At 41.5% G+C, this 13,782-nt stretch overlaps 1 non-coding gene across 1 annotated transcript; it reads left to right on the top strand.

The window, feature by feature from the left end:
• Positions 1 to 4,435: 4,435 nt before the first annotated feature.
• LOC145412680 (5S ribosomal RNA) lies at positions 4,436 to 4,554 on the top strand. The gene has a single exon (XR_013899597.1). It is a non-coding gene; the product is annotated as a 5S ribosomal RNA (ribosomal RNA).
• The last annotated feature ends 9,228 nt before the right edge of the window (positions 4,555 to 13,782 follow it).

Genomic DNA, 13,782 nt, shown 5'->3' with positions numbered 1-13,782 from the left:
CATGTATCCTGGACTATGTAGTCTAGCTTCAGGCCACTATCCTTGGAAGGAGTTGGCTGTATATAATATAGTATAGTACTATAATCAGCCTAGAAACCTTAACACCTGTTGGTAATTATTATTCCCTTCACTCTGATGGACTATTTTACTCTTGCTGCTTCCATAGTTTCTTTTTCTTTTTTTTTTTTTACCCCATTTTGGGTCTGGTTAGTACTTGGATGGGTGACCGCCTGGGAACACCAGATGCTGTTGGCATCCCTACGTGTCAAGTGGGGTTGGTCGAGGATTAGTGCCCCTCCCTGTAAAACAATTAACTCTAAGCCATTGGCCACCCCGTCTGGGATACATGGCGTCTGGCAATGAATGAATGAATGAATAACTAGATCAATCTTAGCACTAGGTAAAATTTTCTGGTGCCAGAAGAAGAAAATAACTGGATACAAGAAGTACATAAATGTTACAGCGCACCTGTGAATTTTAGATCTTTATTTGTTTCTGCTATTTGGTGGTAATGACCTTGGCTGCTCTGCTGCCAGAATTAATTTCTACTCTTCAATCTGGCAACATTTTTTTTTATATTTTATCAATACTTTTATACAGACAAAGACTTTAACTGGAGGGGTAGTGTACATCCTTCATTAATCCCAGCATTAACAGGGTACTCAAGCTGAACAATAAATTTACAAAATAAATAACCACTGCAGCATGAGTAAAATAAATAACCATTTTCATGGGGTTAACCATTGTCATTGCCCTACTCTGAAAAAAACTGTATGGTAGTAGCATGAATAATATAAAACTGAGTTGAATGAATCAGCAAATCAGTCTAACCATTTGACCCATGTTTTTTCCCACTTCATACTGGTATTTACCCACAGCTGACATTGGTGGATGTGATGATGATGATTCTCACTGTTCATATTTATTTGTCAGTTGATTGGCTGGCCAAGTGTGCTGGTTTAGATCTAACTGGTGGAGATGAAGCAACAGAGGAGTGATGGAATATGATTGGCATGACTGCAAACTCATTACCATGGCAACCACAAGAAAGGTTAGTGAATGTCCTTGCAGAATTAATTGTACCATATTTATCCTATCCTAAAGAGAATGTAGGGGGAGATTTCTAAATGTACAAGGCATACTTATCAACCTAGTTATTGTACTGAGTCATTGCTCTTGGCTTTTATTTTTCAGGTTTGTTTATTATTTGTCATGATATTCTTTTAACTCATCTAAGACCAGCACTAACTGCTTAGCATTCAGACTACTAGTACATTACTTTGCACTGACTTTTTTTTTTATTGTCCTTTAGCTCTAGATCTAATGTAATTTTTATTTGTTTTCACTTTTTTTTTTCTTTGTGAGATGAAGCCAGAACTTGGGGATGGGAATGGTGAGGGAAAGTGTATGGCCTATTCAACTGGGCAGACTGGGCAGATATACTTCTGAGTTTTTCCTGCCCTCTCAAACTTGTACCTCACGATATACCCAAATTATATTCAAATCTTGGCAGTTGTGGGTGTGGCATGGTGAGATTTTTTTTCTTCTATTTTTTCTTTGTAAAGTCTCAATTATCTGGCATAATTCAGCCATGCCCTATGCCAAATAAAGAGAAACGCCAGATATTGCATAGTATCCCCCATCGGCTCAACATTTAGCATCGTGCCAAATACTGTGTTACTATCCATCTTGACCCTCTATCTTCAAAACTTTCCCATCAGTAAAAGATGAAAACTAAGCATCTATCTATCTATTGCCAGATGCCATAATCCCGTACAGGGTGGCCATTTGACTCTTGAGTTATTTGTTTTACAGGGAGGAGCATTAACCCTCCACCAACCCACTTGACACGTAGGGAGCACGTATGGTTTGGTTATGTGGTTACCACCCAGCGTTGTAAATGGTTTCTTGGCTTACAGGAAACCATTTGGCTTGTCACACAATGTAAAGCCACCTGTAATGGAAAGAAAAGCAATAAGTAGTGACAGGAAAGATGGGAGAAATAGAAAGAGAGGAGAGCAGGCAAAGAAAAAGAATGATAAAGGCTAAGGAAGAAGTAGGCAGCACTACATCAAGTGAGTGGATGATGGTCACCACCACCTACCACTATAATAAAAATACAATAATGATACAGTACAGTAATACAGTGTGTAGTGTAATACTGTATGTACCGGTACTATACAAGTGCTGGCATTGATGGAGGGTAGAGTTGTACATCGTTCACCACGTGCAGTCATAATTTCAGGATCATAATAGAGCACTACAGTCGCGGCGCACGACTCTGACATTGCCATTATCGTACCCGGGCAACCTACCATTCAAAAGTGCATCCGATTTCATATCATATTATACACTAATCATATTATTATGCATGAATATATTATAGACACGAATATTGTTATACACAAACATTATATACAAGAATCACTTGCGTCTTGTATTATACACAAAATGGGACGTACTTTTGAATGGCAGGTTGCCAGGGTACAATAATGACAACCTCAGAGTCGTGCGTCGTGAGTACAGGACATGAGCACTGACAGCACATAAGCTCTGCAACAACAATACACATAAGACACCACAGAGGTAGTCAAAGCACTAGGGTTTTGTGACCACATAGTCAGAAGAACATAGTGCACAGACACATCTTTACTACAAGAGATCCATGGGTGAGAATGAGAGCACGACAGTATGCTTGGCATGCCAGGTGAGCCACTCCCAAGGCAGATTCTGATTGGCTGACTCATAACAGACGTTCTCATTGGCCGGAGCATTTCAGAGTTTTCCCGAGCGCCAGTTGGCTACCACTTTTGAGCCAGCTGATACACCTCGATGCCAGATACTGCATAGAACTACTGATTACGTCCCGCTTTGACGCCGGATGTTGCATAATTCCATTGGATATTGCTTTAATAGTGCCATGCCAGCAGTGCTGGATACTGTGTTAGACTGGATATTGTGATGATGATAGCTGAGAGTTTACTTATATAGTTACTAAGAACTTGTGACCAACAGTTATGTAAAGACTGCCTGTAAAGGAAATTTTTGAACATTAGTGGGGAATAATTAAATCAATTATTGGTAATTACTCAGAACAACAATGTCTCTATGGCTCAGGTTAGGTTTGTTGGAATGATATGGTAATTCAGATGAGTTTAGGTTATGTACTATTGTTTTCCAGACAATACTGGATGATACCTAACCTAACCACAATACTGCATGATTACCTAACCTAACCTATACAGGCAGACTTGTTTAATTACCTTAAAAATACAGAAAAGCTTCAAAACTGGGTACATACATATGGTGAAGAAAACAGCAATGATTACACAGTGGGGAAAAAAAAAAAAAAAAAAAAAAAAAAAAAAAAGGGGGCATTGTCCATTATTTCCACCATAACCTGGAGTAAATCAAAATAATATCAAAGAACTGCATATACAAGTCACAATCCAATACAAGTACAAAGGACATAATTCACCAACATATATGAATAAATAAAAATAAACATCATTACAATGGGAACAAGTATCGGATAGCAAGAGTCACGGTCTAAGTTGCCTGCTAAGTGAAGACTACGCCCTCAAAGGTCACAGAGCCACCTCATAATGTTTAACACAACTGGAGTCCAGTGCTGAGAACTTGACATAAATCAATATCACCACTATGCAAGCACTTCTAACCAATGAATTTACGAATACTTACACATATGACCACAGAGATTTATTAATCATAAATCCAACTGAACCCTTTCAAGATCTGCAAAAATACAATACCATTTACAAAAAGGCAATACGGACAAATTATGAAGTTGACCACAATACTGTATTACTGAAATTAGGAAACATCCATTTCAGTAACAATATCAGCTCCACTTGCATGTCTAACTACATAAATTTCAATAACCAAATACAAAAAATAATCACAATACAGTAATAAAATTAATTTCTGGCAAACTATTGAACTTATAATACCATTACCGTAGTATTAAATTACTGTACAGAATTAAGACCACACATTCTAATTAGCAGTGAAAGGATCTTTGGCAATTTACCATATATTAAATCATTTAACTGAAAATACTGTATACGACTACAAAAATCGTAAAACACATAGCCTACTAAAACAGTGGTAAAAGTATGCTTTATTTGAAGCACCATACTAAATCAATTCTTATTCTTCTTACTGAATGTCTGTTTATATTTTTCTGGTTATTTCTGGGTTGGTAAATAAACGTTTCATGTGAAATATGTTTCCCCGTTATTTTTAGCTGTTGTTCCGCTGTCAACTCCAGTGATGCCAGATATGAGGATTTGTCCCTAGATTTGGGGATTTCGGGGCACTGATAGGGACATGGGGACATTCACTCTCGATTTGGGGACTTTTGAGGCTTCTGAAAAAATATGTATTTTATCGCTTAAAATAGTATTAATAATATGCCAACGGCCATACCACGTTGAGTACACCGCTTCCCGTCCGATCAGCAAAGTTAAGCAACGTTGGGTCTGGTTAGTACTTGGATGGGTGACCACCTGGGAACACCAGATGCTGTTGGCATCCCTACGTGTCATGTGGGGTTGGTGGAGGATTAGTGCCCCTCCCTGTAAAACAATTAACTCTATGCCCTTGGCCACCCTGTCTGGGATACATGGCGTCTGGCAATGAATGAAAAAAAAATATGAAGGTTGAAAGAAAACATGAGGTTAAACCGACGGCTAGGAAGAAGTAAATTTATGAGGACACGGACTGAACGCGAATAAGCCAGAGCTGAAAAAAAAATAGACGGTAAAGTTGCCGACTTCGGGTTTTTTCGACGTTCAAAGGTTCGAGAAATCAATGATTACCATGAGTTTTTGGACGATCGTAGAACCTGCATGTATGATAATGTTATTCGTGCCCTATAGTCATTACTACCAACACCAAATCTCTGTCAAAATCGCAACAAGCGATTAGTAATTTGACAGATAAAGCACCATCACCGCTGCTGACAACACTCTCCCCTCAGTCCTCAGAGTGACTCAGACTTGCCACGCCGGCTGCATCACGCACGTGACGTGACACCATTGAAAATTGCCAGCCTCCAGCCATAGCCTTCAGGTTCCTATCTTGATACTGTATCGAGCATTTAGCGCATACACGCCTTCCATCAGGTAAGCAGTAAGCTGAAGTTAAAGTTAGATTATATGATAATGTAATGCCTATGAATGCGAATACCATAGCATTTTAAAAATAATTTTGTTGTAGTTTACACGCCCGACGACATCATCCCCATCAGCCTAATGTATAAAATTTTATTAAATGTATTTTTTATTAAATGCTCCTGAGGCTGTATATATCCCATTACTGCCTTTTTTTTTCAGTCCTTGTGATGATTATAAGAAAAAAGTTAATTATGCTATTTCATGTGTAATGTAATATATTGTGTAAAAGAAAGTATGAATTATTTGTACATTAAAATCAACATGGCAATTTTAATTTACATGTGGAGTAGCTATGTAGCATATATTTCAGCATTTTTATAACAAGTATGGAAATATATGAAATGGGGATTTTGGGGGATTTTTCAACCGAATGTTTAGGGATTTTGAGACCAGACTGTCTGGCAACACTGGTCAATTTGTTTGACTCCTCAGGATAATGGCGGAAGGGCTGTCCTGACCTAAGCTTTAACAAAAACCTAACCTACGCTAACCTAGACTGACTGACCTGATAATTCAATATATCTTAACCTAACCGAACCGAACCTAAACTAACCTTGCATCCAGCTGGGAAACGAAAACCACCTCTGAGTACCGGTACGATGAGTCAGACAATAGTAGGTGCACTTACAGTATGTAACGTGATGTGGAAAATTTTTTCAGCAGGAAAAAGTAATTCACCATCCTGAAAAGTCAGAATAATACAGAAAACAAACTGGACGAATATGAACTGAATTGGTAAGGTCCTTCAACTGCTACAAATAAAGCTTACCTTTACCAAAATAGCTTCATCAGTCATCATCCTCCATAGCAACATCATCCCAACTCACCTCTCTTCCTTCCCCTCTCATTCCTCCATTCTTCATCTCCACACAACCCTTATGCCACCACTGTCGTTTATGTAAAAGCAAAACACCTAATACACACTTACCATTGTGAATATTTGTGGTTTTCTCCGCCCCTGCTTGGATCCACTCCCTGTGATGGGGACAGTCACAACACAACAAAATGCCTCCGTAGGTACGGGTCCTGTATTAAGTTTTAATTTGCCTTATCTTTCCAAACTATAGTATTATTATATTATCTGGTAAAACTGTACGACTATTACAACAAAAGTTACTTATGTGCATCAAAAAGCATTAAAATAGTAACGTACTTACTTAGTTATGGCTTAATGGCCATCACCCATTAGTAAGGGCATTAGGCCAAACAAGACAGTCTATACAAATAAATCGTCAAATAAAAAACAAGACACTAGGGCACAAAGGGGAATGAGGGACGAAGACAGGCACTGGAGGAACGAAAGAAAATGACTTGTGGAAGATAGACGAAGGGCTACACTGAACTGGAAGTGGAAGCAGAGTCCGAATCTGACTTTGGTTGCAAATTCCTAAGGGTGCTGCGGAGGATCCTCACCTCCTCGGTGTCTGTAATGGCTTTAAGGGACCCCCGTCGCAGCTTGTTAAAGGAGAGCATGGCCTTCCGGAACTCCCTTTTGCTGTACGCCTTTGCACTGCCGATCTCTGGTGCAGTGTCCTCGTATGACTGCAAGCAGTGCACAAACGAATCCAGCTCTGAACCATCGAGGGAGGCAAAGTCTGACCAGGCGAGGCAACGACTCGGGGGCAAAGGCTTCTGACTCGCCGAGTCCTGCCCCTCAGATGGGAGAGAGTCCACCTCGCCGGGCTCCACAGGAGAAACAGGGTCGGCAGGGACGTCAGCCATAGGAGAAACAGGGTCAGCAGGGGTGTCAGCCACAGGAGAAACAGGGTCAGCAGAAATGTCAGCCACCGGAGAAATAGGGTCAGCAGGGACATCAGCCACATGTGGCAAAAAAGAAGCCGCATCCCCAGTCTCCATGGGCACTTCGGGAGATGGCAAAGAAGCAGACTGGCGGGAGACGGAACGACCCGGCAACTGGAGCCTTGTAGGTGGAGTGGAGGGCTGCAGCTGTAGCACCCGTGGGACCATAGTGGCGGGGGTCACGTGGGGCCCAGATCGACGTTGAAGGGCTCGCCTCCAAGGCTTCCTCTGCACCACAGAAGAGGAGAAGGACTCGGGGATCAGTCTGACAGGGAGCCCATTGGCCTGGAAGATGGTGGGCAGGCGCTGGGCGAGAACTGCCATATCTACCCCCGAGAATGCCTTGGCCACCTCAACACACATTGTAATGATGGTCGAGGTAGATGAGGCAGGGAACGAGGCAGTAGACGCAGCTGGAGGTCGACGACTGCGCTGACGACGAGGGAAGGTATGGGGAGAGCCCCGCACCACCTGGCCTGCAGGGCCGGTGACAGAGGTAGCTGCAGGACCTTTGGTACCCTCTTCCACGCGGAACTCCACCACCTCACCACCAGCAACAGAAGGCACGGGGTGGGAAGGGTTGGGGGCCACGATGGAAGAACGGTGAAGGAAAACGTCACTTCCTGTGTCCCGGCGAGTCAGGAAACCGTACCCCTTGCGGACATGGTACCACTTCACCTGGCCCACGACCTTAGCCGCCATACTGGTGAGACTGCGCTGGTTTCCGTCCTCTGCTCGATCATCCAGAGATCTCTCTCATCGACTGCAAGAAGACTGCGAAGGGATGATGCCGATGCAGGCGTCCAGTAACGTACGTACTTTACCATGATCTTTTAATAATGGGACTGAATACTTGCTGTAGGCTTCTGATAGGGCAGAAAATGATTAGCTGGTCGATGGAGCAAGAGTTAACCGTTACTCCCAGTCTTTCATTTATGCAACAGGTCAGCTCTGGAACTGTCTCCCTCTGTCTGTATTTCCTGCAGCCTATGAACTCCAGTCTTTCAAACGCAGTGTGTCCAGGCATCTCAAAATGATCGGATCTTGAATTTGGCTCTCTATTGTATTTTGTTTTTCTCTTGGAGGGAACTGTTACTGCGGGCTCATGGCCTTTGGTTCCTTCTTCCTCGTATTAAAAAAAAAAAAAAAAATGTTACCAACTACAGCTTAAATCTAGATCTACCTTGGGTCAGGCGACTCATTCCCGCAGGGAGTGACCACAAACGAATCACCTCCACGCAGCCCTGTCCCCTGCCATTCCGCTGCCCTCCCCCCAGCTAACACCCCCTCTCATATACCTCTCTACTCCATTCCTCGTGTTTCGGCATTTCACCATACACTCCACTTATTCGTTATACTTTCCCCATTCTGAATTCCTTCATTTCATCACTACTTCCACCCTATTGATCTCTTTTTCCCTTCTCATTTCCTACCTACTCCCTGCCATTCCCCAGCCACTTACACTGGTGTTACCTACATTCTCTGTGTTTAACAATTCCTTTAAGTGTTCTCTCCATCTACTCATTCATTCTCCCTTCTCCACCAGCATTGCCATTTTTATCTTTCACTCCCCTACTACCTTCTTTAGCATGCTGTTTTATTCTCTAAACCTCCTGCCAGAACATTTTCTTACATTCCCTCCATTTTACACAACTTCCAAACTTAACATCCACTCGCTTCTTACTCTCCTAGTAATCTTTTCACCGCTCTTCTCTACATATAACTCTGTTCCGTCTCTCAATTTCCTCATAGCCTCTGCTTCCCATCCATTTACTGTACTACATGCTTTCTTTGCGCCACAGCTTGTCTCACCTCTTCGTTCAACCATGCTGTTCCTTACACTCCCTTTTTGTCTTCTCCCCACATACCACCTCACATGCTACACGATATCTTTTGTGAATACCTTGCATGCACACACTTTGCACCTCTCCCATCTGCTCCAAATCATATTTACCCAATCGCTCCTCCACTTCTCATATTTTTTCCCCCCATCCTCCTACAACTTTTCTACCTTCTTTGTATGGATTGCTTCCTCCTGACCTCTCTTTCTATTCATCCAGAGCATTTGCATCTTCTCACCACTATTAAGTGGTGGTCAGAGTCCACATCCCCAACCTCTGCATGCTCTTGCATCCAGGACATAACTTCAAATTCTCTCATCCACACACACATAGCCTAATGTCATTGCCTTACGTTCATCCAGCTCACCACCCACCCTTGTCATGTATACTTGTGGATCATATTGTGCCTATAGAGGGTACTGGTTATCACCAATCCCCTCCCCACACTAATGTCCAACAGAGCGCTACCATTCTCACCCACTTATGCAGGCACATCCCACTCACCACCTACTCCATCCACCTTCACATTCCCTATTTTTCCATTCGCATCTCCAATCAAAAACACTCTTACTCCTCTTTAACTTATCCATACATGCTTCCACATTTGTCTAGAACTCTTCTTTCACTCTGCACGGTCCTCTGTTGGCACATACTGTACAGGCGACACACACAGTCACCCGTGTGTATATTCCTACTTTCACTCCTACCCACCCAATCTGTGAACCAAATGATCCATTCTTTCTTATATTCTCCTTCCATCACTTGCACACAATACATACACCTTCCTTTGCCCTTTCATTCTCACCCACTCCCAAACGTAATAAACAATCCACACTCCCACTCTCATCACTTCATTTGGTCTCAGTCACTCCACATATGTCCACTTTTGCATCCTCAAGCACCTGGACCCACTCTTTCACCTCATCATTCACACCCCACATTTCATGTTGCCAACCTCATTGTGTCCATCTTGTCCTTGATTGTCACCTATTGGTCCGTTCGGGTCTGAGGCATTTTGTTTTTTCAGAGTTTTCCGGGGAGGGGCACTAACCTTCCGCCAACCCACTTTCTGACATGTAGGGAACACATTTTAATTGGATATATGGTTACCACCCAGCATATTAAATGATTTCCTGGCACACAAGAAACCATTTGGCTTGTCACTCAGTGCAGCATCACTCTGGAGTAGCCCTTTATTGGGTGAGTGGATGGTGGATGCCCCAATCCACCACGAGCATTTTATAAAACCCTGTATTACACTATCTAGAGTTTTGGCAAAGCTACTTGTGATATAAGTGCCTAATCTCATATCACCCCTTTATAGGTGTAAGGGCCCAAGTCTTGACTACTTTTGACCAGCAGCCTATGTGCAAATGGCCAGTCTACTCACCATGATGGCATTACAGTATACACACACCCAAGAAGAGTTAAATATGCTTCATGAATAGAGCAATAAATGGCAAATGGAATTTAATGTGGACAAGTGTCATGTAATTAAGTTTGATAAAAATGAGAAAAGACCAGATTGGGATTACAAGTTTGGAAGATCAATCTACACACATCAGAAAGGAAGAAGGACCTAAGAGTGATTATCAGTAACAGACTATCTCCAGCTGACCACATCAGTGAGAAGGTACATAACATGTATATATTGCTTGCTAATAAGAAAGATAACAACATCATTCATCAGACCAACCCTGGAGTATGCATCAGTAGTCTGGAATTCTCATCTCAAGAAACACATAGATAAGACTGAAAAAGTACAAAGGGCAGCTACAAGATGGGTACCAAGCTTAAGATATCTAAGCTACGAAGAAAGACTAGAAAAACTGAATCTACCAACACTACAGGAGAGAAGGAAAAGAGGAGACATTATTATGCTATACAGTATAATACATTTCACGGAAAGAGAAAATAGACATAAATAATATATAACCTACAGGGAAGCAACTGCAAGAGGACACTTCAAAAAACTACATAAAGAGAGAGGCAATACAGACCTAAGGAAATGCAGTTTCCAAAATAGGGGAATTGATCAGTGGAATGCACTAGTCAATGAAATAGTTTGCCAGAACTATTCATAACTGTAAGGATATAATAAAAATGGTTTAATACACGAGACAGTACAAGCTTGACTCATTCCTGTAAAGATATAACTATGTAAGAACAATCAGGTAAGCGCACGAGTGCACGTGCGCACACACACACACACACACACACTCTCTCTCTTGAGCTGTCCTTCTACTACAGATGCCGACAACTACTCTATACTCAAGGATAGCATGTTTCTCACTGTCTTTAGTGCCAGCGTGTGTGACTCTGCAGACCAATCTTAGATCCACAAACTCTGCCACACAGTCAGCATGTGAAGTCCAGGTTTACTGGGAGAACTCCACTTTGGTTGTGCCTCTGTTGTCTATGCTCTTCTCTAGCCAGACTCCAAGCTTCTTCAAGATGAATGGTTCCTTTGTTGCAGAGGGCGCACCATTGTTCTGTCTGAGGCATTGGTTTCAAGATCTGGTATGATGTTGCATTTCTTCAGAGTTATCCTTATATATATGATCTTTATATCTCTTCTTCTGTACCCCTGGGTTGCAACGTGCAGCAATTGGGCTTGGCGAGATCCCAAGTTTGTATCAACTTTTCTAGCCACTCGCTCTACACATGAAGGTAATGTTAACATTTTAAACACTGACAAGTTTTAAACTCTGGCAAATTTTAACAGGAACTTAAAAATTATCGTTTACTTTCACTTGTAAACAGTCTGGGGAAAAGACCACCATAAAGTTTTCCGGCAACTTGAATCATACCCTGGTTATCTTGTGTGGCTTAATATATATAAGCTGGCATCAGATCCAGGACAACTGACCCAACCTCAGGAAACCAAAAGAATTAAAACTGATTTTTCAGGAAGGCACAAATGTGAATAAATGCTATCAGACTTCTAGACATGACCAGAACTGAATGGTGGGCAGAATATGGACAATCCCTTAGCTAAAGGCAAAAGTAGTGGACCTGCCCCAAACTCTACAGGAAGCAATTAGTAGTGTGGAGACTCTACCATGGAGGCCAGGCATCAGTATCGCCACCCAAGAGGGTAAGAATGTCAAAAGGTAAAGACTTGTGATTACCATTTAAAGTCTCCCTGACAACAGGGGCAACAGAGCAAATGGACAGAAATTTCACTTCTGGCCAAAACTATACAGTATTCCCAATAAGACTTAATGTCTTTCAGTGGGTATAACTTCCTTGAAACAATGGCACTGATATTAAGATGCATAGCTAAGGCCCATTTCTTAGATGGCACTTTTTTATATATATATAAGTTTGTAGACTTTAACATTAAAATTTTAAGTCTGCAGAAGCAAAATGAAAGGATAATGCATAATAACAAGAAGAATAAATGAATGAGACAGATGTGTAAATATGAAAAATGAACACTTGACAAACTACCTACACTTGTCCTAATGCTGTTTATGCTTAGGTAACAAATGGCTGTGGGTCATGAATGTGTAACAGACAATGGAGGAGGGGGAGAAAATTTGACTTAAAAATTAAATATTTAAGATATTTTAGCAGATGGTTGGAGCTCTGAATAGCATAGGGTCCTATGCTGAAGCTCCATTAAGCATGGGCAAAAAAAAGTTCATTATACCTTGGATAAAAAATCAGAAACCTGCAACTTCATATGTTTGAAGATTACATCAAACAAGTTAGAAAAATGGCTAAAGAACAAATTTCTTTGTATAAAATGGCTTAAGTCTCAGGTTCCCAATGGAAAAAAAAAAAATCAGAATAGGACCGGATTAAGCTGTCAAAATCAGAATCAACTTGGAACTAAATGCACCAGGTAATTAATATGGATGATAAATGAAATCTAAAGAATACCATTAAGTAAAACTAGTTTTACATAAATATTAAAAACTGGCTTTACAATCCACAGTCTAAAATTTCAATCATTCTGCAAGGGGTGAATCCCTGAAGCTAGGACTAATGGACCATATAGCTCAGCAGGGCATGGAGAGATCCTTGCAGAGACCACTGCCTCTCTCACCAGAAATATGCTACACTGGTGCAGGCTCAAGCTGCCAGTCCTACAGTCATGAAGCTTGAGTGCTACCACTTAGCTATTTTGATTTGTTTTCTGAAGAAAAGAGTCCTGCAATGAACTATAATCAAATCTTGCTGCATTATACCTAAATTATCACTCCTATTCCTGACCCTTTGCCCTAGTTGGGGGGAGGGGCTTCAGGGCTGGCTACTGAGTTGTGACTTGTGAAGTGGCCAACCCAACTAATTTTCAGTAACTTTTTTGGTCTAGCTCCTACATTATATAATACTGGGCTTACATAGTGTGGACATTTCCACTTTCATCTGAATTTCCTGTTTTGAAAAAGTTGTCACTGCCGGGATGGGGCTTGTATCTGAGGTCACCTGTGGAGACTGATGGGATCAGGGAACTCTGGACCAGAGTTGACAGGCCTTGTTATATTATAGCCCCAAGCCAAGACTATCTCCAAGAAGTGGCTAGTCTCTTCCAGGGGGGACAACTTCCTGGCAAATGGCTGGAAACGTCACTACAGGTTGTACGAGATACAGTATTTGCATTTTATATACCGTACTCTCATCCCTACAAGCAGATTGGCTTATACATAACTCTAAAATTCTGATGCCAAAAGATTATCTGGGAGCCAACCTTCACTGGCATTGGTGATTGAATCATATTCTACTAATTTCCCTTAGTGTATACTTATCATTTTTATATTTAATAGTCATCATCATCATCATCACCTGGACCTCCATTCCCACCCAAGGGCAGGGTGAGGAGTAGCAATAGTTTTATACTTAATTGGCTTAAATATCATTACTTATCATTACTTTTGCTAGAACATTTTCCTTTGTACATACCAACCTTATCGTCCCTTTGCCTTTTCTTGCTGCTC

Source organism: Coenobita brevimanus, chromosome 93 (assembly GCF_032717465.1).
Source record: "Coenobita brevimanus isolate Jiangsu-jjx chromosome 93, ASM3271746v2, whole genome shotgun sequence".
NCBI lineage: Eukaryota > Metazoa > Arthropoda > Malacostraca > Decapoda > Coenobitidae > Coenobita > Coenobita brevimanus.
This window is presented reverse-complemented; position numbering and strand designations above follow the sequence as displayed.